Source organism: Eretmochelys imbricata, chromosome 1 (assembly GCF_965152235.1).
Source record: "Eretmochelys imbricata isolate rEreImb1 chromosome 1, rEreImb1.hap1, whole genome shotgun sequence".
NCBI classification, from domain to species: domain Eukaryota; kingdom Metazoa; phylum Chordata; order Testudines; family Cheloniidae; genus Eretmochelys; species Eretmochelys imbricata.
Window position 1 is genome coordinate 116009324 of NC_135572.1, and position 27158 is coordinate 116036481.

General features: G+C 39.8%; 1 protein-coding gene across 6 annotated transcripts in view; it reads right to left on the bottom strand.

Moving 5' to 3' along the window:
• NCK2 (NCK adaptor protein 2) overlaps positions 1 to 27158 on the bottom strand; it is a 161164-nt gene that overhangs the window by 92723 nt on the left and 41283 nt on the right. For 3 of the 6 annotated variants that reach the window (XM_077814281.1, XM_077814282.1, XM_077814286.1), the window contains one exon: positions 10259 to 10332. The exons of 1 other annotated variant lie outside the window; for it this stretch is intronic. The gene's annotated coding sequence lies outside the window, so the exon portion shown is untranslated. Of the gene's footprint in view, positions 1 to 10258; positions 10333 to 21688; positions 21952 to 27158 lie in introns of all 6 variants that reach the window. 2 more of the 6 variants (XM_077814285.1, XM_077814284.1) reach the window with 1 other exon arrangement.

A 27158-nucleotide genomic window follows, 5' to 3' on the forward strand; every position in this document is an offset into this window, starting at 1 on the left:
TCTGCACTAATTTGCATCCTTGTTAATTGCCTCTGAAGGGAGCCCAAGGACCAAATGGCCATAGAATCCAAATGACCTGCTCTCCCAAGAGATGCTCCCTGATGGGGATGGTCAAAGTACATTGGCAGGGCAGAGTGAAAAATTTGGGGCTGTCAGTTCTATACTTATGCAGATAATAAATGTAAGTGTGGACACCATCTACGCTGATGGGAGAGTTCTCCCGCAGGCATAGGTAATCCACCTCCCAGAGAGGCAAGTAGCTAGGCAGACAGAAGAATTCTTTCATCGACCTAGTGCTGTCTACATGGGGATTTAGGTCAGATTAACCATGTCACTATGGGGTGTGGATGTTTCATACCCCTGGCAAACATAGTTTAACTAACCTAATTTTCTAGTGTAGACCAGGCCCAAGATCTCAGTATCTAGAACTGTCATTTCAGCACCTTTCATGTATATTCTCACACTCAAATTAAAAACACAGAGAGCAAAGATAACAGATTATGACACTGCTCCTAGGCCTGTCCCACAGGATGCTTAATCTGTTAGAGGATCAAAAAATCCTTAGGGTTTTTCCAGGTAGAATTTTATAGTTCTACTAACATTCAGGATACACCAGAGGCCTGAAAGGGAAGAAAAAGCTAGACAGACCCCATCTTCTGATTAAAGTAGAACAGAAGCTATTACACAGTTCTGTTGTTTTGGAGAACACACGGAAAGTGTGTGCATGCATGCATGTGCACAAACATGAGAGAGAGACAAATGGTGTGAAAAAGACAGCCATAGGCTCAGTAACCACGTGTAATATTATGGCTTCAAGGCAAAGGTACTTTAATGACACCTAACTCACAGATAGAACCTAAACCGAAACATTAGCTATGTGGAAATACTATGCTTTAACTGCAGACTTAAAGATGTATGCTGCCCAAAAGAAGTGGAAAGAAAAATTTGCAAATCAACCAGATGTCTTGAATCTCTCTCCTGGGTAGGACTAAGTTTGTAGTCTTAAGCTCAGCAGTAAAAATGACGAAGCCTTTGTCAACACATTATTGTTGTTGCATTCTTGATTTTCTAAGGGAACAGGAAATGGCCTTGCACACCACTGAAAGGACGCCTTTTTACATATTCTGCAACAGTGTTACCTTATCATCTGGCTAGTAGAACAGCCCTCACACTGAGATGTAGAACAATATTTTGGGAAAGACAATTTGGTACACAAAGCATTTTTAGCTAGCTCTACAAACAGGACGCACTGGGCCAGAAATGGATGAAATTTATCATCGGAGAATGTGTCTACCTAGATATTGCAAACAAACTTATAAAGGCAGAACGTCCAAAGAATATGTAGAATGGTGATTATGATTCCACAGGTCACCTTAAGGTCATTGGTTGCACTACTGAAGCTGTCTGGCTTTTAAGGAAGACAAGAACTGATTTAAGCAGGGCATCACTTTGTGGAAACCATGATCCCCAAAAATTGAGGGAAGGTGGTTCAGACTTCCCACTAAGTGATTTGATTTCCTGCAATATAATTTGCCGTTGGAGTCAGGAGATTTTTTTTCCACATAAGAATATTCTACTTCTCTCCATCCTTGCATGTCCACATAAATAAAACCTACTACACAGTCTTTCCTACCTGACAAACTTTTGTTTTTAAAGGATTCTTAAAAATTCAGAGCGCTTTCATCGTGGCTCTTGGTTCTAGCATAGTGGCATTTATTTTTTTCTCTTAATAGCATCATCTCTTGGATATCTTCCTACATTCCAAATGAGCTCCTCAGCCAAATAGGCAAGCATTTCTGGATACTATGCACCAATTTGGTTAAAACAGAGATCCTATTTAACTCTCCACTAAACACCACTAACACAGAGAGGCTTTCATGAGGTGATATGAAAAGTCATCTACATAATTTGCCCTAGCTACCTAAAAAATTCCCTTTTCTTCCACAACCATGATCTTCCATGATTTTCAGTTGGAACAATAAAATTGTTGACCAAATGGTAGAAAGTTTATGCATGTATAAGACAGAATTTCTGCTGGAGCAGGAACTGAAATATCAAATTTTCTTGGTATTAACCAAAAATTTATTGAGGTTAAAAATTGAGTCAGTTTCTATTAAAGAAACATAATATCAATTAAAAGATTCCTCATATAACCTCTAGATGTCTCAACCAGATCATGTGACCTCAAAACGGTGGGAAGTGAACTCCTCCCGACAAGCACCTTTTAATACATGTACCTGATCAACACTGACCTTAACCAGTACAGGACAGTCTTTCACAGGAAATTCTCCACAGCATTCTTTTCTGAATGTTGATCCTTACAATTTGGCAGTGACATGTAGCTTCAGTCCTAATCTGGCTATTTGGCATTGGCTACTGCTTACTTCAACTCCCTTCCACCCAAAAATTATTATATTTTCTCTTTCTCTTAGTCACTGAAGAGATAGCACATTCTCACTGTTGCACACATACAAGAAGTGTGAATACACTTAAGGTTTTAATTACCATCTGTTCGGAGGGAAGAAAATTGTTCAGATACTATGGTGTCTAGCATCAATATTAGAATCCTGATAACAAAATGTGAGTAATAATTCAAAGGGCAACTGACATGTTCTCAATCCTTCCAGCTATGAAGAATCCATGTTCCTACTGATAGCATTCCCAGCAGTGAATCAGTACAAATGCCAACCTCATTGTTCAAATCTGACTTAAACTGAGAATCATGTAAAATAGCTATCCTTTGACAGCTGTTTTGAGGCTTCAATACTGCTCCTAATAGACAAGTTACATATATATTTGAGGTTCTATTTTGAGTCTCTCCTGGGTTTGGAAAGTGTGTGTATGTAAACACACACACACCACATCTACCTTTTGTACCACTGCTGGCTTACATGAAACGAGTGAGATGATGATAGCTTCACTTCTTTTGCCCCACCCATTACATAGCCAAATTATGCAAGGTTATTAAAAAAAATGTAGACTGCATGTCAAAGCACTACTGAAAATGTGCATGTTTATATTTAATTGCATTTTCAGTTTAAACCCCAGGGCCCCAGAGTGACTAACACCTTTAACTTAGAAACCAATTAATTCTCCCAAAATCCCCAATCACAAAGTTGTGAGCCCAATTCTTACAATCTGGAATCATAGAATATCAGGGTTGGAAGGGACCTCAAGAGGTCATCTAGTCCAACCCCCTGCTCAAAGCAGGACCAATCCCCAATTAAATCATCCCAGCCAGGGCTTTGTCAAGCCTGACCTTAAAAACTTCTAAGGAAGGAGATTCCACCACCTCCCTAGGTAACGCATTCCAGTGTTTCACCACCCTCCTAGTGAAAAAGTTTTTCCTAATATCAAACCTAAACCTCCCCCACTGCAACTTGAGACCATTACTCCTCGTTCTGTCACCTGCTACCACTGAGAACATCCTCTTTGGAACCCCCTTTCAGGTAGTTGAAAGCAGCTATCAAATTCCCCCTCATTCTTCTCTTCCACAGACTAAACAATCCCAGTTCCCTCAGCCTCTCCTCATAAGTCATGTGTTCCAGTCCCCTAATCATTTTTGTTGCCCTTCGCTGGACTCTCTCCAATTTTTCCACATTTTCCACACATGTAGTGTGGGGCCCAAAACTGGACACAGTACTCCAGATGAGGCCTCACCAATGTCGAATAGAGGGGAACGATCACGTCCCTCGATCTGCTGGCAATGCCCCTACTTATACATCCCAAAATGCCATTGGCCTTCTTGGCAACAATGGCACACTGTTGACTCATATCCAGCTTCTCGTCCACTGTAACCCCTAGGTCCTTTTCTGTAGAACTGCTGCCGAGCCATTCGGTCCCTAGTCTGTAGCAGTGCATGGGATTCTTCCATCCTAAGTGCAGGACTCTGCACTTATCTTTGTTGAACCTCATCAGATTTCTTTTGTCCCAATCCTCTAATTTGTTTAGGGCCCTCTGTATCCTATTCGTACCCTCCAGCGTATCTACCTCTCCTCCCAGTTTAGTGTCATCTGCAAACTTGCTGAGGGTGCAATCCACACCATCCTTCAGATCATTAATGAAGATATTGAACAAAACCGGCCCCAGGACCGACCCTTGGGGCACTCCACTTGATACCGGCTGCCATCTAGACATGGAGCCATTGATCACTACCCATTGAGCCCGACAATCTAGCCAGCTTTCTGTCCACCTTATCGTCCATTCATCCAGCCCATACTTCTTTAACTTGCTGACAAGAATACTGTGGGAGACCGTGTGAAAAGCTTTGCTAAAGTCAAGGAAAAACACGTCCACTGCTTTCCCCTCATCCACAGAGCCAGTTATCGCGTCATAGAAGGCAATTAGATTAGTCAGGCATGACTTGCCCTTGGTGAATCCATGCTGACTGCTCCTGATCACTTTCCTCTCCTCTAAGTGCTTCAGAATTGATTCCTTGAGGACCTGCTCCATGATTTTTCCAGGGACTGAGGTGAGGCTGACTGGCCTGTAGTTCCCAGGATCCTCCTTCTTCCCTTTTTTAAAGATGGGCACTACATTTGCCTTTTTCCAGTCATCCGGGACTTCCCCCGATCGCCATGAGTTTTCAAAGATAATGGCCAATGGCTCTGCAATCACATCAGCCAACTCCTTTAGCGCTCTCGGATGCAGTGCATCCGGCCCCATGGACTTGTGCTTGTCCAGCTTTTCTAAATAGTCCCAAAACACTTCTTTCTTCACAGAGGGCTGGTCACCTCTTCCCCATGTTGTGCTGCCCAGTGCAGCAGTCTGGGAGCTGACCTTATTCGTGAAGACAGAGGCAAAAAAAGTATTGAGTACATTAGGTTTTTCCGCAATCTCTGTCACTAGGTTGCCTCCCTCATTCAGTAAGGGGCACACACTTTCCTTGACTTTCTTCTTGTTGCTAACATACCTGAAGAAACCCTTCTTGTTACTCTTAACATCTCTTGCTAGCTGCAATTCCAGGTGTGATTTGGCCTTCCTGATTTCACTCCTGCATGCCCAAGCAATATTTTTATATTCTTCCCTGGTCATTTGTCCAATCTTCCACTTCTTGTAAGCTTCTCTTTTGTGTTTAAGATCAGCAAGGATTTCACTGTTAAGCCAAGCTGGTCGCCTGCCATATTTACTATTCTTTCTACACATCGGGATGGTTTGTCCCTGTAACCTCAATAAGGATTCTTTAAAATACAGCCAGCTCTCCTGGACTCCTTTCTCCCTCATGTTATTCTCTCAGGGGATCCTGACCATCAGTTCCCTGAGGTTGTCAAAATCTGCTTTTCTGAAGTCCAGGGTCCATATTCTGCTGCTCTTCTTTCTTCCTTGTGCGAGGATCCCGAACTCGACCATCTCATGGTCACTGCCTCCCAGGTTCCCATCCACTTTTGCTTCTCCTACTAATTCTTCAGCTGGTGTAAACAGTCACACTTCCTTTGGATAAAGTAAAGATATAAACTATTTACCAGCCCAATCATAATGCTTTCAGCATTCTGGGACACTCCTCTTCTGATGTTACTTAACTGTGTCAGATATCTAGCAGTGATGCAGCATTTAGAGATATCCATCGCATTCTAAGCCATCCCATGATATAAGTGTATCTATAATCAACTCACAAAACCTGACACAGTTACATGCTTTAAATGGGATTACTTTAATTCTGGGTTGTTTCTACTTATAGTATCACCTTAGAAAAATTAGAACAAAATCCCAATCGATTTGGTGCATTAGGTTAAGTCTAAATCATGATTTTAGATCCAGCTCCCACTTCTGCAACTGGCTCTGTGTGGGACCTTGGTCAAATCACTTAAGATTTGATTCTTTAAGGTGCTAAACACTCTGACCCCCACCCAGGAAAGCATTTTAAGCACATGCTTAATTTTTAAGCACATGAATAAAGTTAAGTATATGCTTCAATCTTTGCTGGGTTGGCCAGAGTACTCAGCACTTTACAGGCATAAACCCTTAATTTCTCTGGGTCTCAGAACTAGGAAATATGATAAATCAAATTAGGAGGTACAGAGTGCACAAAGGCAACTTTGGCTAGTAAGCTACACAACAAGAAAAAATTGTTATTCCTCTTTTACTTTTTTTAAATGAACTGAATTCTTAACAATTAATTTCAATTGCGTGGCAGTTTTGTGATGATGATGATGATGTGGAATCTGATAAATTAGAAACTAGATTGAAATCACAACAGCATATCACAGAAACCACTTTAGAACCATAAGAGGGTACTATATGTAACAACAGATCGGGGCTGCATTTGATGCTGATACTTAGAGTGGAAAGGCTCCATATCAGATTATAACTATAAGTTCTAGATTTGGTTCAGACAAGGACAGAAAATGTTATAGTTCTACAAATGCAATGAGGATTGGCCAAATGTACAAACACTGAATGCACAAACAAGTGTTCTTGAATGATCCATTTCCGATACTAGTTAAAAACAAACATGGTGTTGATTTCCAAATGAGGACTTCTCTAATTATTACACTCACACACAAAAATCTGTTTAAACTGGCTAACTGTTTTGATCAAGAGAAAATTAAATAATTTATGTAATGTATAACACACAGTCAACTCTTTTCTCAAGTGTATTTATAGCTTGCTAATAAATTTTCATTGCCTAAAACAATGGTTTAAAAATACTGTGTCACTGCAAGAGGGTTAGTGCAGTATTCTGTAACTTCAATCAATAAAAGAAACTAAATTTCAATAAATCTTTTCCATATAAACCTAGAGCTGCATTTAAGGATTAGATTTACACCAGGTACACCAGTACTGCTTGACATAATTGACTGAAGTTATGTCTACATTTAAACTGCTACAGCGGCACAGCTGCGGTGCTTCAAATCTACCTCCCTGAGAGGCAGTGGCAGAATTTTTCTGCCAGCCTAGCACTGTCTACACCAGGGAGTTAGGTTGGCTTAACTATACTGCTCAGGGGTGTGGATTTTTTACACCCCGAGCAACATAGTTGGGTAACATAGTTTTTAGTCTAGACCTGACCTGAATCTTTGTTTTTTGACATGGCACCAAGTACCTATTTAGTTTGTACTCTTTATCCTTTTAGCAATTTGTATTATACCAAAATGTGTATAGCATCAAGCTGGAAGAGTGCATAATATTTTCTTGAAAGTTTTAACTTAATATAAATCCTGAAGCAGTCTCACCCACATTAATGCTCAAACATAGTAAGCTCCAGTAAGCGTTCCAGAATCCATCACCATCAGCTAGCTTTATTAAATGTTCTTATTTATGGTTGTTCTCCTTTAATGATGAACTACAGAGTTGACATTTAAGATACTATAATAATTAAGTGCCCGATCCCACAAGGTGTTGGAGTACCCCCTACTTAGAATTACTTCAACACTTTACTCACTGGTCCTACACATAAGCACTGCAGAAATACTTATTGAGGATGTTTGTCACTCAACAGGCTTATCAAAATGAGGTCACAGTGGATTGTGATCAATTTTCATTTGTACCTGTTTACATCTAACCTTGTCCAATTTAGGTTAAGTCTACATTGAAGAGTTTACAGCAGCACAGCTTTACCAACACATCCGTGCCACTGTAAGGATTTCTTGTGTAGCTGCTCTAATGTTGACAGGAGAGAGCTCTCCCGTTGACATAATTAAATCACCCTCAATGATGGTGGTAGCTATATCGGTGGAAGAAACTCTCCCATCAATATACCGCTGTGCACATGACTACTTATGCTGATGAAAATTACGTCACTCAGGGGTGTGTCTTTTCACACCCTTGAGCAACAAACATTTTGCTGAAATAAGTACTAGTGTAGACATGGCCTTAAACACTCTCTTCTTCACACGTGTATCATTAAATGACCTAATGAGCATATGCTGTAAGGGTTATGAAGATGCTCTTAAAAAAAAAAAAAAGACTGATACCTATAAAATATACCTCCCATATATCCATTTTCTAAGTGTCTATAACCAAATTAATCCTTGCCACTAAACATATGATTATCCAAAATATTTTAGCAAATATCTTGTACTGTAAAACTGTAAAATGTAACCCATTTTCTTTGACTGAAAGAAATTAGTAACAAGTCTCCCCAGTTTAAAACTGCAGCGTAATAGTCTTGGCAATATTACAATCTAAAACAGACTATATTTACACCCTCATGCTGGGATAACAAATTATTGCAAATCAGTCTCTCTGAAAAATCTTAAATTAGAATTTAGTGATGTTCTCATCACAAGATGTTCTTTAATGTGGCATTTAAGAATTACTCTGAGTAAGACAGAAATAATTCTACAAGTGAAAAATGAAGACTATTCTACTTCTGCACTTCAAATTATATTAATATCTTAGACAAACAAGTATCTGTATATAATAAAATTTACTGAAAACCATTACACATTGAAGCACACAAAGTTTAACGTAACAGACAATTCTGACTTACACTAAGTGTCCTAGTTTTAAATGTATTAAATATGAAAGTAGATATTCTCAGAACATGTGCAGTCACTACATTACTTATGAAAAGCATAAAAACCACATGTGGCTACAAAAAATAAACGATGTATATCACAAAATAAATTTTTTACTATGTAAACCCACATTTGAATTAAGTACATACTTTGGGCCTGATTCAGCAAAGCACTTAAGCACGTCCTTAACTTAAATTGTGTAAATTATCCTATAAATGGCAACCGTACTTGTCACAGGTTAAGATTAAACATGAATCAGTGCTTTGTGTACAAAAAGCTTCTACCAAACTAGTTCAAGTACTTCTACCTCTACTATAAGAAGAAAGTCGAGAGGTATGTAAAAAAAAAAAGTACAGTATGTATGTGTGCACATACAATTACCTCTTTTTAATTTCACAAGGATTGTTGTTTTGTTCTTATTTTAAGTGGTTCACCTAACATCGACTCACAAGGTCTATCAGGAAATGGCAAAACTCTGAGCTAAGTGGTGTGCAAATCCTTGACTATTATGTAACAGTATACCACTACAAATAGTGGCATTTCATCTTTCATATGAAAAATAGCAAGTATTGTTAAAAAAGGTTTGGTAAAGTCAGTGGTATTTTTTTGTTTTTGTTTTCCCTTTTGTTAAGATACATCTTTGACAATTCACATACAATAAAATGTCACTACATTTATGCTAAAAACTCATTACAAATTACTATGTTTAAGTTAGCCACTACAAACAAGCAAAGATAAAAAAGTAAAAATAATGCATTACTAAGTACACTTATGTATTTATTTAACAAGTGATGTTTAGTTTCTATCATTATACAGGTTCTTAACAGAACTCAAAACGAATTAAAAGCATATTCAGTACTTCCATATTACCTTCCATCTAAACATTTCAAATACTTTATACATTTTCAAGAACTCAGTCTCACACAACATCCTTTTTCCTTTTATAGATGAAGAAACTAAGGAGCAGAGAGATTAGATGATTTCGTCTCAATAAATTTAAGAAATATATGGCAGAGCCATGAACAGAACATTGCTCTCATGGCTCCCAACTCTATACAGCAGCCACAAGACTATTCAGTGTTCTGTTGTATTTTTTTTGTAAACTGAGGTCTTAGTAAGATGAAGCCTCTTCACACAGCATTCTGCTAATAAATTTCTGCTAAATCCTGGTGACAGAGAACAGCTGCCATGTGCAAATGGTGTGGTGTGTGCATTAGGAAAATAGGAATTAACAAAATTCTTCTGTAAAATGAATCTTGTATAAGACACAATTTAATCAGGCAACCTCATGTCTTTGGAGACTGCCCAAAAAATATCCTTAAAATGTACCAACTACAGTTCTGCTGATCCTTTATAAGAAGGCCATGTAGATTAAGCAAGTGATAAACAAAATTCTATTTGTCTTTAAACATTGTATGCAATAGTATTTATTTTACGGAGCTAGTTTTTAGGAAACCATGAGGAATCAATGCTGAGCCTGTTAATAAAGCAAAGCTAACGAACTATGGCTGAGGACTGTAAAAAAAAAAAATCCTGAAGCAAGATAACAGACAATATAGGATAAGAGCCAAATACAGCTCTCAGCAATATCTAATTATTAAATCTGACCCTCTTCACTTATGAAAGAGAGCTAAAATTTACTTGGCTCAAATTAGCGGAGGAAAAAGCTTTAACACTTTTTTTGGTAGCTTAACAATTTATAAGCACTGAAGTACATTAAACAATCAGAGTAACAAATAATTCATCCAATTAGCTTCGTATCATCTTAAATTATGAGAAGGAGGCCGGAGTCAACTCACCTTTGGCACACTGTTAAAGGATCCAGACAGCGAAAGCCAGGATTTTCCAATAAAATTATGTTCACAAGAAGTCACTGAAACAGCAAAGATGCAGACATTTCAATTCTAGCAATAAATTTACCTCAGGATTTTTTTTTTATGCAATTTGGATTAAGTTGTACGAAATTTTCAAAAGTAAATCTGTACAGCAGGGCAAGTATAGTGTGGCAGAATTTATTTAAGTTAATTTATTTGTTAGACTTCATTTGGTATGATCCGATACACCAAAAAATTATTCTTTATTTTCAACAAGAACTATATATAGAAGGATTGTAAAGAATTATAGTCCATCCAAATAATAAAAACAGCATGCTGTGAGAGGCACTGTGTATAAACTGAAGTAAAAATACAGTAAGTTAAAATGACCACATTTGTCAAAGCGATTAACTTCTGCCCTTTCCTTTTTACAACAGTATATTAATTTGCCACCATGTTTTAAAATGCCATATAATAAACAGTGTTAATTATATCCGAGTAAATATTTTTAGTCATAGAATAATATTTTAGAAGGGACTATGAACAGTCATTGCCATTTTTAATTACATTTCAAACCCTGTAGAATGTCTGACAGCTCACATATTGCAAATCCATTAATTCATCATTGGTAGTACTGTGCTCCCAAAATGCTAAGACATACCCACAAAAATAGCTAGCCCAGTTTTAATCAAACAAACAAAACAAATCCAATTAAAGCAAGGAACAAAAATGACCGTTTTGTTGCGTTTCATTTTGTGGTGTAATTTTTAGCTAATGAAAATTACTTCTCTGGCAGAGTGTCCTTGTTTGGTGGATGTATAGATTGCATCATGGAACGGGCCACCCAAATACCACGAGAACCTACTTCAATACAGAAATAAAACCCCCTCTGACCGAACACACTTAGTTGTCACCTACTTCTCCACACTGGAACTCATAAGTGGTAACATCAAACTACAACCCATACTCAAGGGGGACCCATCCTGAAAAAGTATTTTCTGAACTGCCTTTTCTGGCCTTCATACAAGCCCCAGTTCTCTCCAACCTCATCATCAGAAGCAAGCTCCCCACAGACCAGGCCACACCAACTCAAAGGGGCACCAGATTCTGCCAGAACAACAGACGCAAAACCTGCATACATATCTCCATTCCTACAATGATCAACACCCCCCCACCCCCCAACACTCCTTTCAAGATCTCTGGGTCCTACACATGCCTATCACACCATGCGGTGTACCCCATCCAGTGCACTAAATACCCTGATAACAACTATGTGGGTGAAGCCAGACAATCACCACACTCTCTAATGAACTGACAGAGGAAAACGATAAGACAAAAAAACCATGCCACCTGTGGGTGAACACTTTTCACAAAATGATTCCACTATATCTGACCTATCAGTGCTCATCCTCACAGGAAACCTGCACAACCCTTTCAAAAGACAAGCCTGAGAGCTTAAATTCATTACTTTGCTAGACACCGTTCCCAGAGAGTAGTTATCAGCGGTTCACAGTCATGCTGGAAGGGCATAACAAGTGGGGTCCCGCAGAGATCAGTTCTGGGTCTCATTCTGTTCTATATCTTCATCACTGATTTAGATAATGGCATAGAGAGTACACTTACAAAGTTTGCAGACGATACCAAGCTGGGAGGGGTTGCAAGTGCTTTGGAGGATAGGATTAAAATTCAAAATGATCTGGACAAACTGGAGAAATGGTCTGCACTAAATAGGATGAAATTCAATAAGGACAAATGCAAAGTACTCCATTTAGGAAGGAATAATCAGTTGTACACATACAAAGTGGAAAATGACTGCCTAGGAAGAAGTACTGCAGAAAGGGATCTGGGGCCAATAGTGGACCACAAGCTTAATATGGGTTAACAGTGTAACACTGTTGCAAAAAAAGCAAACAACATTCTGGGATCTATTAGCAGGTGTGTTGTAAGCAAGATACAAGAAGTCATTCTGCTCCACTCCACGCTGATTAGGTCTCAACTGGAGTACCATGTCCAGTTCTGGGTGCCACATTTCAGGAAAGATGTGAACAAATTGGAAAAAGTCCAGAGAAGAGCAACAAAAATGATTAAAGTTTTAAAAAACATGACCTATGAGGGAAGATTGAAAAAATTGGGTTTGTTTTGTCTGGAAAAGAGAAGACAGAGGCGACATGATAACAGTTTTCAAGTACATAAAAGGTTGTTACGAGGAGGGAGAAAAATTGCTCTTTACCTCTGAGGATAGGACAAGAAGCAATGGGCTTAAATTGTAGCAAAGGAGGTTTAGGTTGGACCTTAGGAAAAACTTGTCAGGGTGGTTATGCACTGGAATAAATTGTCTATGGAGGTTGTGGAATCTCCACCACTGGAGATTTTTAAGAACAGGAATGATCCAAATAGTACTTAATCCTGCCACGAGTACAGGGGACTGGACTAGATGACCTCTCGAGGTCCCTTCCAGTCCTATAATTCTATGGTGTTAATATACACACCAGATTTACGGCGTATTACAACAATTTGTGACACACTAACTCCTCTTTTTGTCTTATGAATACAGGGGTGCTAACAGGCCACTTCACCTTGAATGGTCCCTTAGAATGTGCTCACTACTTATGCTAAACTATCTCTTTGATCTTGTATTTAGCTGTAACACTCTGAATACCTTTCCCAGATCTGAGGAAGAGCTCTGTGTAGATCAAAAGATGGTCTCTCTCACCAACAGAAGTTGGTCCAATACTACCTCACTCATCCACCTTGTCGCTCTGAAATTCAGTAGACAAAGGGGACAAGCAGAGGATTCTTGTGCCCTATTTTGGATTGACTGTAATTCTCACTGGAAATTAGCACTCTCTATTTGCAATTATAAGATTAAGAGCGATCCTGAAGGGAGGAAACAAATGAAGCAATATTAATTCGTGCCTTGGAGGGGGCAGAAATACTACCCCCACCCCTCCACTTACTGGCTAAAAATTCTGTAACATCCTGTTAGGTCTGTACCAGAAGAACACCCTGGATAACATGGAAAAAACATGTTTATTTTTACTCACAAAGTCTCCCTCTAATCCTAGCCCTTTTTTTCCAGTCCTCCACATACTTTAAAACTAAGTAGCTATTAGATAATTAATATGTCTCTACAAAATATTGTGCCCATTTGGTACCAACTTTGGTTTCTTTTGCCAGTTATTGTATTCCAGTTCATTGATAAATCTGTTAGCAGATATAATTGTGTGTGTGAGAAATTTTACTTCAAAAACAGTATTATTATTTTATTCATCCCCACGCTTTTTTTGTTTTTTCTCACTTTTGATTGCAAAGGAAGTAGTTTAGAACAGAGAGGGGACTTGGATTGCCAATTCTGGTTGGACGTATTATTGAAAGTTTCTTCGCATGACAATCTTTAATTAAAGATTAATCTTTAATTCCTGGAGACTCAAGGCCAACCCTAGAAGGTTAGCAACTCTAGAGGGGACTGGGTTAATTTTTTCCAAATATCTGAAGGGAAAATAATCCAGCATTTTTAACTGACACCCGTAGTTCCATTTTCGACACCTCAATCAACCTTCATAAAAACAGCTCAAAATAATAAGACAACCTGACAGTGTACAAATTTCAAAGGAAAAACAATACAACACCAAAACCTCTTTGATATTACTGATTTGATACTAAGGTCTGGTCTACACCACTGTAAGTCGACCTAGGTTGATAGGAGATGCTCTCCCACAAATTTACCTTCCGCCTCTCAGGGAGGTGGAGTACAGACATTGATGGGAGAGTGCTCTGCCATCGACTTAGCTTGTCTTCACCAGACCCACTAAATTGACACCGCTGCATCGATTGCAGCAGTGCCGATTTAGCCAGAAGTATACACAAGTCCTTAACACTGACACAAAACACAACAGAGGGAGAGGCACACAAGCACAAGATGGAGGCTGGTCACCATCTTCTCTTGGCTCCATTCTGGTTTTGGTATCCTATGAAAATCTTTAGCTTGCTGGACATGGTAAGCTACCCTGCTACATAGTAAACTGAGAACCACCTCCTTCAAACGACCAATTTTCACCCCCAACCAAAATGTTCACAGGTTAAGATGGGAAATGTGGGAGCTGCAAAACTACTGGCAATTTAAGGATGGGAATTTGGATCTCAAAAAAAGCTGAATAAAGAAACACAGAACTTACTAATAAAATACTCATTACAAGAATATTTCAATGACTAGAAAAAATTATCCCACAGAATATAGAAACAAAGGTTTGGACTGGAGAATAGCATCCCGATACAAGGTTTAATAACACTTACAGAACTCTAAAATATTAATTGTAAATAGGATAAAAAGTCATAACACAGGAGCAGCTGGACTTTGAAAACTCAGGATGACCTGGAAAATCTTTTCTCCTCATAAATAAAATGAACTCCTGTTTTAAGAAAATTATATGGGATAAGTTGTGTTCTCATCTGTGAAAAGGATAAGTCCTAATATTTCAAGTAGTATTTGGGGATAAGGAGAAAATGTCTTAAAAATAGTGCAAAATTTCTGGGACTTTAAATATCACAATTAATAGTCTATCCTTTGGCTCTGGATAAAAAAGCATGAAAATCCAGAGAGGATATTACTTATTCTTTCTTAAATCTTGCACTGTTAGGGTATGTTTTGCCAGCCTAACACTTATTGTCCACACAGAAGTAAAGCAAGAGATGCTGACAATGGAAAGCAAGAAAATCTTTATATGGATCTGACTTAAAACTTTAATGTTTCCATTTTATTCTCCTGTTCTGGATATAAGCCACATGCAAAATAAGAAAAGGAGTACCTGTGGCACCTCAGAGACTAAAATTTATTTGAGCATATGCTTTTGTGAGCTACAGCTCACTTCATCGGATGCATTCAGTGGAAAATACAGTGGGGAGATTTATACACAGAGAGTGATCAGGTAAGGTGAGCTATTACCAGCAAGGGGGGGTGGGGGGAATATTTTTGTAGTGATAGTCAACCTTGCAAATAGCTCACCTTACCTGATCACTCTCCTTACAGTGTGTATGGTAACACCCATTGTTTCATGTTCTCTGTGTATATAAATCTCCGCACTGTATTTTCCACTGAATGCATCCGATGAAGTGAGCTGTAGCTCACGAAAGCTTATGCTCAAATAGCTTATGCTCAAATAAATTTGTTAGTCTCCAAGGTGCCACAAGTCCTCCTTTTCTTTTTGCAGATACAGACTAACACTCTGCTGCTACTCTGAAACCATGAAAATAATGCATTTTGAAAACAAAACCCCAACTATCATACAAATGATGTGGTCTAAATTAGCAGTTATCACTCAAGAAAGATCTTGGCTAATAGCCATTGAAGGATCTGTCCTTCATGAATTCATGAATGGACAGCCATTGTGGACAGCTCTCTTAAAAACACCCACTCAGTATGCAGCAGGAGTCAAAAAAAGCTAACTAAATGTTAGGAACCATTAGGAAAGGGATAGATAATAAGACAGAAAATATCACAATCATGTAAAACTGTGGTACGCCCATACCTTAAATACTGCATGCAGTTCTGGTCACCTCATCACAAAAAAGTTATATTAGAAATGAAAAAGGTACAGAAAGGGTAACAAAAATAATTAAGGGTATACGACTGATTCTGTAGGCCTGAGACCTGATCAAACCTCCCCCCATACTAAACCAGCCTTGGGAGTTCACCATTAAAATTGAAATTAAAAGAAAAAAAGGAACAACAGCTGCTGCTAAAGCACCCCCACCTCAGGAATGTCCCTAAGGAGAGTTATAACCACTAAGGTTGTAAAGGCACTGGGAAATTAGGGAGAATACAGAAAAAGACATAACAAATGGTAAGATAAACTATGACCAGCATTTTATGCTGACCATCTGCACAAACAGAGAAGGTCACAACTAAGTTACAATGTGGGCATGAAAGACAAAATGTGAAGAACTTGGGTAGGAAGGAGGACATATTGGTGCCAGTGTATAATTGGTTAAAATTTTTGTTATTTAGGAGTGTGGGATAATGTGATAGGTTTAGTAAATTTGAAGGAGATAGCTAGTTTTACCTACACAATGTAAATCAAAAATAATGTTCTTTGGGAACCATTTCCAGACTGCAGTTCAACATTAAGCTGCTGGAATTCTGACCCCTCTGCATGACCGTGATGTGCAGAGGCATCGGCAGGAACCCCCAGATGAGTCTATCCTGACTGGCCATCGAGTGAAATTTGTCTGTATATTGGGAGTGGTGAGCATAAGAGATTTGCTTGGTATCCGTATTCTGTGTGTGTTGCTGATAAATAGATGTTTAGAGCACAGCTGTTTACAGCTCTTTCACTGGGAAAAGATTTCACAGACCTATAGAGCCCTGAACCCCCAGGAGAGAAAGGGCGGGTACTTAAATTGACCAGGTTTCTTCCTGAGCCCTGGGGGGCAGGCAAGGATAGGTGCCTTATACCCTAAGCCCTAGGAAAGGGAAAGGGTGGGAGTGCCTAAATTGATTGGGTCATGCCTTGACCCCTCAGTAGGGTATAGGCGGGGTGCCCTAGATTTTTGCAGGTAACAATTCCTTATGAGGAGAGATTTAAAAGCCTGGGACTGTTCAGCTTAGAAAAGAGACGACTAAGGGGGGATACAATAGAAGTCTTTAAATCATGAATGGTGTGGAAAAGTGAACAGGGAAGTGTTATTTACCCTGTCACATAACACAAAACCAGGGGACACCCAATAAAATCAATAGGTTTACAACAACTCATAGGAAGTACTTCTTCACACAACGCACAGTCAACCTGGGGAACTCATTGCCTGAGGATGTTATGAAGGCCAAAAGTATAACTGGGTTGAAAAAAGAATTAAATAAATTCATGAAGGACAGATCCTTCAATGGCTAAGATGGTCAGAGATCCAACCTCATGCTCTGGGTGTCCCTTGGCCTCTGACTGCCAGATGCTCAGACTGGACAACAGGGAAAAGATTACTTGATAATTGCCCTGTTCTGTTCACTTCCTTTGATGCCTCTGGCATTGACCACTGTCAGAGGACAGGATACTGGGCTAGATGGACCATTAGTCTGACCCAGTATGGCCACTCTTTTGTTCACATTACACATTTAACTTTCTAAACTGTTTCTAAGTTTCCGGAACAGTATTATTCAAAGGTGGTAAGGATTTTGTGAATTGTATTTCTATTGACTCGTATGAGAGATTAAACAGTTCCCTTGCAACACTGCAAAACTTACCTGCTTCTCAAAGGATGCCAATAGCAGAATCAAATGCATACCACTGGCATTATTCTAAAACAAAGATTAGGAAATGAGCAAAATCTAACACAGGAAGATACAGAAGACAACATGTTGAGGTGCCTCACAAATTAAGATAATGGGACTCAAATAAAATTGCTTTTATTTACTCTGAAGGCTTGAGGATACAAATAAGAGAACAAGTTGGGAAGCATACACATAGAGGAGGGCATCAGAGGGAAGTGAAGGTACAAACATGGAAGAAGGAGGAAGGGCAGATGTAATATATATTTTAAAACACAATCTCACACTGTCTCGTTTCTCTTTCAAACAGATATTCAGGACAAAGACTATCATTTGTATCTTTTACAGTGCTGAACGCTCAGTTTGCAACATCTTGCAAAGCCAGGATAAAGAGTTTAAACTTTATTTTGTCGAAACAGGGTTTAATAAACTGTCTTAAGGCAAGGATCACAGTCAAAGAGACAGGAATAGTTTTTGATACTACATCAGCTAACAGCATCAGACATAAAATAACTGTTGTACTCCAAGCATCAAGAAATAAATATTGAATAATAAACTTTAGCTAAATGTACACAGTTCATAATGATTTTAGGAGGTACAGTATAAGACTGAATTAATGCTTTTGTAATTATACTTTACTAAGTACATTAAAAAAAAGAGTCAAAAAGGAGATAGATTAACAGATCTAAAATCTGCCCCTTCTTTAGCCCCACTGCTAAAAAAAAAAAAAACCAACACTTAGGTTCCATCTTGTAAGGATTGTTTTAAATGACATCCTTTCAGGCCTTCACAATTTTTGATTCTCCCCTGTTCAACCTCTCTGACATGAACTAAAATAAGCTCTTTGTGGTGTATTAAGTATCAACAGCCTGCCCATAAACCTATGTTGTGTAGCCTAGGGATTTCAATTCAAAGGATAATTAGTTCAAGTGACTCTGATAATTGTTGTAAAATTCAGTGCTTGACATATAACCAGTAGCCTTCTGGGGAGCAACTGTAAAGCAACACTTTACCATGCACTCTTCCTGCAAGGATGATCATGTGGGCAGTTTGCCAGTTCACTACACCACTAAAGCCAATTATCTCTATTAAACATTACCTTCTTTCAGAGTAGCAGCCCTGTTAGTCTGTATTCGCAAAAAGAAAAGGAGTACTTGTGGCATCTTAGAGACTAACCAATTTATCTGAGCTCACGAAAGCTTATGCGCAAATAAATTTGTTAGTCTCTAAGATGCCACAAGTACTCCTTTTCATTACCTTCTTTGTAACTGACTGAAATATACTACATCAACTACAATTCTAGTCTAGGGCTATTACAAATGTTCCAATAAAACCTCCCTGCTAGACAGGCATTTCAAATCAGGCTACTATTTTAGCATACGATATATCTGAATATGGGAGCTATCCATACATTTGTGGCAAACATAACTAGTGTCTGTAAAGCAGTACCTAGATAAACACTTGTCAGTCAAAAGGTGACTGAAAGTTTGGAACCCAACAGTTGGAAAGAAAAAATTATTTAAATATAAATTTACTCAAGACATGATATATATTGAATATTTTCCCTTTAGAATGAAGAATGTCTATGGAGCTATACCATGTTTCTTTGCCGATCCTTTATGAAAACGAGTCGGGGGGGAGGGGGGAGAGAAAGAGATCCAAGTATCTGCTAACTATACTATTTTTAAAAGTTGGGCAAAGAACACACAACTTAAGGCATCAAGAGGCAAAAACTTCAATTTACATAATATTTTTGCCTCTTATTTTACATAAAAAAGTCAGAAATGTCATTAATTGCCATGTTGCTATATGTCCTCTGATATAATCGGAAGAAACAAAGAAACAAATCGGAAGAAACAAGTCCATCCATGTACTGTACAGTCTACAAAAGTCAGTTTAATTTTTCTTCTTTTAAAACATTCATACTATGTAAACAGGAAAAAACAAAAGAGGGGATGTGAACTGCAGCACAAAAAAGCCTTCACTGCTGAGCAAACAGACGTTGCTGGCTCCTTAGATTACTGAAAAAAGTGAAAAATGTGAATGCTGGCCTAATTAGTAGAGACAAAAAGTGCACTTGGCCTGTACTCCCATTTTACTCCTGCATGTGAACTCATGCTCTCTTCAAACTCTGGCCTGTGCACGATTCCATGCACTTAGAAAAAAACAGTAGTTTTTAAATCCATTTCAAAATATGCCCCTCCCCCCCCCCACCATCCATTACTAAAATATAAGTAGTAACTTCATCTGAATGGGGGGACCCACAGGCAGGGCAGGTCAGCTGCCAACCAGGTTTGCCTTGTCCAGAGGTGCTGCTGGGAAATGAGTCCACGGCACGGATGGAGCTACCACGGAGAGGGCTCAGCGGGGCTGTGACCCCAGGCCCAGCCAGTGAGAGGTAAGACTGGGTAGCTGAGTCTGTTAATCTCTCGAGAATGCAGGGGATGGCAGGTCTACTCTCATCTCTAGACACTTTGGATATGACTGGTAGTCTCTCAGTGAATTTAACATCTAGTTCCTTGTGGAAGCAGAGGTTGGTAATGGAAGGAAAACAGAACTTTGAGAGTACAGCTTGTAAAAGTGAACCGGAGAAGGGTAACTGCGATTTGCTGGAAGTAGCTCAGTGTGGTGAGAAGAGCAGCACTTTATCTGTTGGGAGTGGCAAGGCGCTTGGTAAGGAAAGTTTATATATGGTACAAGTAACTTTTTAAATAATGACAGTCTGAAAGAGTTGTTTTAAGTTCATTAAAAACATGACTTCCTTTACCTTCAAAGGAAACTGACAATTCACTATACTGACAAACGGAATCAGTGAGATGAGGCACCCTACATTATGTGTGCTCTTTGTAGTGTTGTTATAAAACTATCTGGAGTTGGAAAAAAGGACTAGGCATAAAGAAACCTAAATGAATTCCTTTTTAAATTGTACTGATACGGACTATAATTAAATGTTAACATTTCCACTATAAATATTGTTTTGTAATTTGCATCAAACTGAAACTTGTCAAAACAACTTAATCCAGACAGAACGTATTTTTTAAAACAAATTTATTTAAATTGGTTTAGGCATTTTTATATGGAGAAATGGCAACACTCTAAGGTGTCAGAGTGTCACCATCTAACAAAAGATAGACAAATAGCCAAGTACTTTTAGTACTTAAAGGGGGAAGTTACTTACTTTTGGCCTTGTCTACACTACAGAGTTTTGTTGACAAAAGGCAGCTTTTCTCAATGAAACAGTGGAGATGTACACATTGCAATGTGACTTTTGGCAAAAAAAGCTCTCCTGCCTTGGTGACACAATAAAACCACCTTCACAAGAGACATAGAACTTTGCAGCAAAAAGTCCTATCGACAAAGTGTCAGTGTAGACACCGCGCTTGGCTTTGTTGCCATAAATAGCCTCCAGGAGGTATCCCACAATATCCATTTAGACCGCTCTGGTCAGCACTTCAAGTTCACCTCCTTGTCCAAGACTCCAGACAATGGGGAGCCCACAGCAGGGCCTCCGGTGTGGCGAGTCAGGAACTCTTCGCCACTCGGAAGGTGTTTGGCCAGTCCCAGCATTCCCTTTTCAGCAAGCAAGAAGCAGGAGAGGAGACCCCTGGTAAGTGATTTACTCGTGTTGATGCTGTTTGGTTATATGACGTACAGCTGTTCTTTGCTTTGTATGCTGTAGGACTCGGTGAAAGGATAGAAGTGTGGAAGACTAGCTAGGTTTGAATGTGCTCCAAATCGCCCTGTGAAGCTAAGCTGTGTGGTGCAAGAAGTGTGTTGATGCACAAAGAGATTTCACGAGAATCCTCCAGAGAGATCTCTAGGAAGCTTTCCTGGAGGTACTTGCCAATCCTCTACCAAAGGTTCCTTGGCAGACCTCCACCCACTGTAGGAAACTTTCCTGCGCCACTCTGCAATCACTTATGCAGGAACCAAAGTGGCACACAGGGGAGTAGCATAGGAACTAGCTCTGAAGCCGCACATATGAAGTAGATGCACCCTTGCATACCCTCAGGAGTGAGAAATCTGCTTCAATGAACCATGGAAAAATGGTGGCAGAATTTACAATATTGTCCTTAGGTGCCTGCACCGCTACCCTTGAATCACCAAAGTCTCTCTTTACCCCAGCTTCAACAACCCCCACCCACCCGGGCAGAACTCACCATTTTTAGGGTGTTAGCTGAGACGTGTGCTTTCCAAGGGCCAGTGAGAAAGTGCTTGGTATGTTATAAAGAGATGTATTTTTTACAATAACAATTCAACGCTATGCATGCACTAACAATCATGCTTCTGTGTACTGTTTCTTGTGCTTCTGCAGAAGTGGCCTTCAGGGGAACCCCCTACACACCAGTGGAGTGCCTCCGCCCAAAAAGGAAGCGACCAAGGCGGAGCAAGGAGGACATGTTCCAGAAGGTGCTGCAATTCTCTGAGGCAGAAAAAAGGGAAAGCAGGGAGTGGAGAGAAATGGAAAGATGGGAAAAGAAAAAATCAGGAGATCGTTCAAAAGGCCACTGAGTGGATGATAAAAGTAACGGAGGAGCAAACAGCGATGCTGAAGTCCCTAATCACGTTACAGTCAGAACAGATACATGCTTGCCCCCACCTCGCCTCCCACAGCCCATATAGAAATGTTTTCCATGCCCTCCCCAAACTCCTCCCACACATTCCTTCAACTTTCTGGAACTTCTTGGTTTCCTGTTCACTCCATCCCTTTGAACAGCTTCCAAAATGATATCTGGACTTAAGCACAGCTATGAGAGCCTTCCCTGCACTGGTACCTCCCTTCAACCAAGACTGTGTGTGTGTTAATTGGTGTTTAATAAAAACAAAACCTCTGAAATATAACAAATATAACAAGTGTCCTACAAACTGCGATAGCAGCTGATAGTAAAACATATACATGCAGTTTAATCATCTGCTTACTGAAAACCCCGGTCAGGAATCATCACAAGTGTTTACAAACAAAAATTGATCTAATGAAGCACAGCAGAGTCCTGCACAGAAATACACTTCGCTGGTTCTCATTCTCAAAATGTCGCCTCAAAGCTTTCCTGATTCGAATTGCCTCCTGTTATGCACCTCTAAAAGCCCTGGAATCAGGCTGCTCAAAATCAGCAGCCAGGCAATCTGCCTCGGCACTCACCCGCCCGTGCAAACTTTTCGCTCTTAGCTTCACAAAGATTATGCAGTGTATAGCAGGCAGCTATGACCATTGGAATGTTTTCCTTACTGAGAGCAAACCTGCCATAAAGGCAAATCCAGGGTGCTTTTGATCTGCAAAATGCACATTCCTCAGTCATTCTGCACCTACTCAACCTATTGTTGAAGCAGTCCTTTCTGCTGTCCAGGTTTCTCATGTAAGGCTTCAGGGGCCATGGGAGCAAGGGGTACACTGGGTCTCCCAGGATCACTATGGGCATTTCAACATCCCCCACTGGAATCTTCTGGTCTGGTGAAAAAGTCCCTGCTTGTAGCTTTCTGTACAGGCTGGTGTTCCTGAAGATGCTTGTGTCATGCACTTTCCAGGACCACCCCGCATTGATGTCAGTGAAACGCCTGCAGCAATCCACAAGCACCTGCAATACCATGGAAAAGTACCCCTTTCTATTGATGTACTCTGTTGCAAGATGGTCCAGGGCCAAAATTGGAATATGCGTTCCATCTGTGGCCCCTTGACAGTTAGGGAAGCCCATTTCCACAATGCCATCCACTATTTCAAGCACACTGCCAGGAGTCACAGTCCTTCAGAGAAGGATGCCGTTAATGGTCCTGCTCACTTACATTAAAGCTACCCCAGTGGTCAACTTACTGACTCCAAACTGATATACGACCAATCTGTAGCGGTCTAGAATCATCAGTTTCTGCACAGCAATTGCCATGTGCTCCTACACCGAGAGGGCTGCTCTCATTTTGGTGTCAAGTATCAGGGGGTAGCCGTGTTAGTATGTATCCACAAAAACAGCAAGGAGTCAGGTGGCACCCTAAAGACTAACAGATTTATTTATTTGTTGCATCTGAAGAAGTGGTTTTTTACCCATGAAAACTTATGCCCAAATAAATCTATTAGTCTTTAAGGTGCCACCGGACTCCTCCTTACTTTGGCGTCCTTGTACCTCAGGGCTGGGGAAAGCTTCGCACACAGTTTCAGGAAGGTGGCTTTCCGCATCCAAAAGTTCTGTAGCCACTGCTCATCAGCCCAGGCCTGCATAACAATGCGATCCCACCACTCAGAGCTTGTTCCCTGAGCCCAAAAGAGGCAGTCCACCGTCTCCAGCTACTCCATGAATGCCCAACGTAAGCTAGTGGTGTTTCTTTCTATGGCATGCAACAGGTCAGGCAACTCAGATTCCTGTTCAGATAGCAAGCTCATGATATACTGCATGACCATCCATAAAGTGTTAATGACAGTTACCACAACAGTAGAGAGCAGTGCTGGATCTATCCTTTCACACGGAGATGGTGGGCACACAGTAAACAGGGGCCATTGAAAAAAATGCCTTGAAATGCAGTCGGAAGCCCATAGAATGCTGGGACGAAAAACAATGCATCATGGGACATTTTTGTTAAGCTAATATTTGCTCATAAATTTCTTCTATAGTGATTTTATAATGAATTTTTCATGAACTGGCGATAATGTCTTTCTAGGACCTTTCACATAGATGAAATTATGCCAGCTTCCTCAAATACAGTCTTTCGCATCTGGATTTCTTACCGGGGGGGGGGGGGGAGAAAGAGGGGTATCACATATCAACAGTCTCTGTGATACAGAATAGAATGTTAGTGAGCCTCAGCTAAAATAAATAAAATAAATAAATAAATAGTGTCCTAATTCAAACTTGACTGGACTAAGCTGCATGGCTCCAATATGCTCCTCGCATCTGATTTATCTGAGCATTTTGGAAGGAGGTACTACAAAGCGGAGAAAGCAAAACATGTAAGACATAAGCATCAAGGGCAAGGCTAAGAAGCCTCTTTTCAATTCAACAAGCCACATAAGGGAAGACTGGCATTCCAGACTCCCCAAGACTGATCACTTTGGAGAGAGGAGGTCATGAAAACAACTAACAGGCCACTCTGCTTTTGACCAGCCTCCCCCTACACCTGAATGAGGCCCACTAACAAGAATCACTGTGCCAGCTGATCGTCACAGTCTGGCTCTTTGTTTGCAGTTCCACCTCCTACTCTAGGACTTCAAATGACTGAGAGCTGAAGAAGTTGTGAAATGAAGGCTGGTTACTTGTAACCAAGGTTCTTCAAGGTGTACTTTTGGGATATGCAATGACTGGTACCGCTGAATGGTGGAACCTTCTGTAAGTAGTGTCTGTTAGAATGTAAGTGCTGACATGCGCATGTGTCGCTTCAGCATTCTAGAGTGTTCTGAGGGGTGTGGCTATAAAAAGGGCATGGCAGTGGCTGCCACCTCAATTCCTTCCATCACTAATGCAAAGTATAGAATAATTAGGACTCCACAGCAAAGGGGAAGGAGGATGGTGGGGTCTGTGAATATGCAGAGTCCATTTCAAAGAACCACAAGAAACATTCACTTCTTCTAGTGATCTCTGCATAAACTTTTGGGTCAATTTGGTCAGCAGTGCATATTATGGTGGGATAAGGTGTCCTAATTAAACAGATTACAGAACAGTCTTGTCAAATTGAGCATGAGACCTAGCAGCTATGCCTTATGCATAATGTTTAGTAAAAATGTATTGAGCTCTGTGTAGCTGCTTTACATATTTAAATTACTGGAACATGTCTAAAAGTATGCTGCTGAAGTAGCAACTACACTAGTAAAATGTGTTTTAATAGCAGTAAGCAGAGAACGTGAAACATTCTTGTAACTCACTTCCAGGCCTTGTCTGGCCCATCTAGTTAAGGTTTGAGCAGAAACAGCTTTTCCCTTACAGTTATCTGCATAGGAAATGAACAGTTTAGGTGAGATTCTGAACTCTTTAATTTTATCTAAATAGTAAGATAAAACACTTAGCATCCAAGCAATGTAACTTTGATTCACTTTTATAAGTGTGAGGTTTTGGAAAGAACACTGGCAGGTTAACATATTAACATGAAAATCAAAAGTTACTTGAAGTAAAAACTTGGAGGCAGCAAGTGCACTACTTTATCTTTATGAAAAAAACTGTAAATGAAAGGTCTGCCATCAAGACCTGCTATTCACTAGTTTTTCTACCCAATGTAACTGCTATAATAAAGGCTGTTTTAATGGAAAGATGAAATAGAAAGCAAGGTGTGTTAAAACTAAGTTTAAGTCTAATGGAGAAACAGTGTCTATTACTGTTAGGTAGAGTCAACAGACTCTTTGAAAACCTTTTACAATATAATGAAAAAACTGAGTTTCCATCCATAGGATTATGGAAAGTTGCTACTGCAGCTAAAGGCACTCTAAGGGATGCAATGGATAATCCCTTATTCTTTAGGACACGCAAGTACTCTAAAATACACTGACTAGGAGCAAATACTGGATTAAAACCCTTATCTGATACCCACAGGAGAAATCTCCTTATTTTAGATCAGTGGTTCTCAAACTTTTGTACTGGTAACCCCTTTCACATAGCAAGCCTCTGAGTGCAACCCCCGCCCCTTATAAATCAAAAGCACTTTTTTATATATTTAACGCCATTATAAACGCTGGAGCCAAAGCTGGGGTTGGGATGGAGGCTGACAGCTTGCGACCTCCCATGTAATAACCTCAGGACCCCCTGAGGGGTCCTGACCCCCAGTTTGAAAACCCCTGTTTTAGATCATACCATTGTATAGCTGTTTTTTTTTTTTAAATTATGTAGTACATGTTCAAGAGAAAAAGTTCTCAAAAGTTGTCAGAGTCCTGTCGCCCATGCCGTGAGATGTAGCGCTTCAGGTTCTGGATGGTACTCTTTCCCCTTGTTATAACAGGAGATCTGGTGATACCGGTAAGCATTTGAATTTCCCTTAGGAGAGGAGAAACAAGTCTGTGTACTATTGCTGTCTAGACATATTGAGCAACGAGTATCATTTTGGCTGAGTCCTGTCCTTTTTTTACCACCGTCAATTTTTTTTTTTTTTAAATTAACAAAGCAGGAAAGCATACATCCCCCAACTGATGAGAAAAGCATCCATCAACAAATGAATGTCTGCCCCTGCTCTGAAACACAAGCATGGGGATGTAGTGTTGAGGCAAAAAGGTCTGTTTGGAAATCCTCAGAGACGGAACACATCCTGAACTGATTCCACTGATTCCTTCAGAGGCCATTCATGAACAACCTGAGAGGAGTCTCTCCTCAGTTGATCTGCCAGTTGGTTGTCAGATCCTGTTACATGCAATGCAATCAGGTAAATTTTGTGATGTATGCACCACCATCTCATACAGTTTTATTGCTTTTTGGGCAACGCTATGATGAACGGATATCTCCTTATTTATTTACATAATATACTGTTAACATATTGTCTACTGTGACTTGAACGACAGAGCTTTGAATTTGAGGAAGGAGAGATTTCAGTGCTAAATTGATAGCCCTTAATTCCAAAACACTGATATGAAGTTGCGATTTTTGCAGATTCTAGGGACTTCTTGTTAATTTGTTGAGATGCACCTCCTAGTCCGTCTTGGAAGAGTCTGTTGTCATTATTACTGAAGGAGAT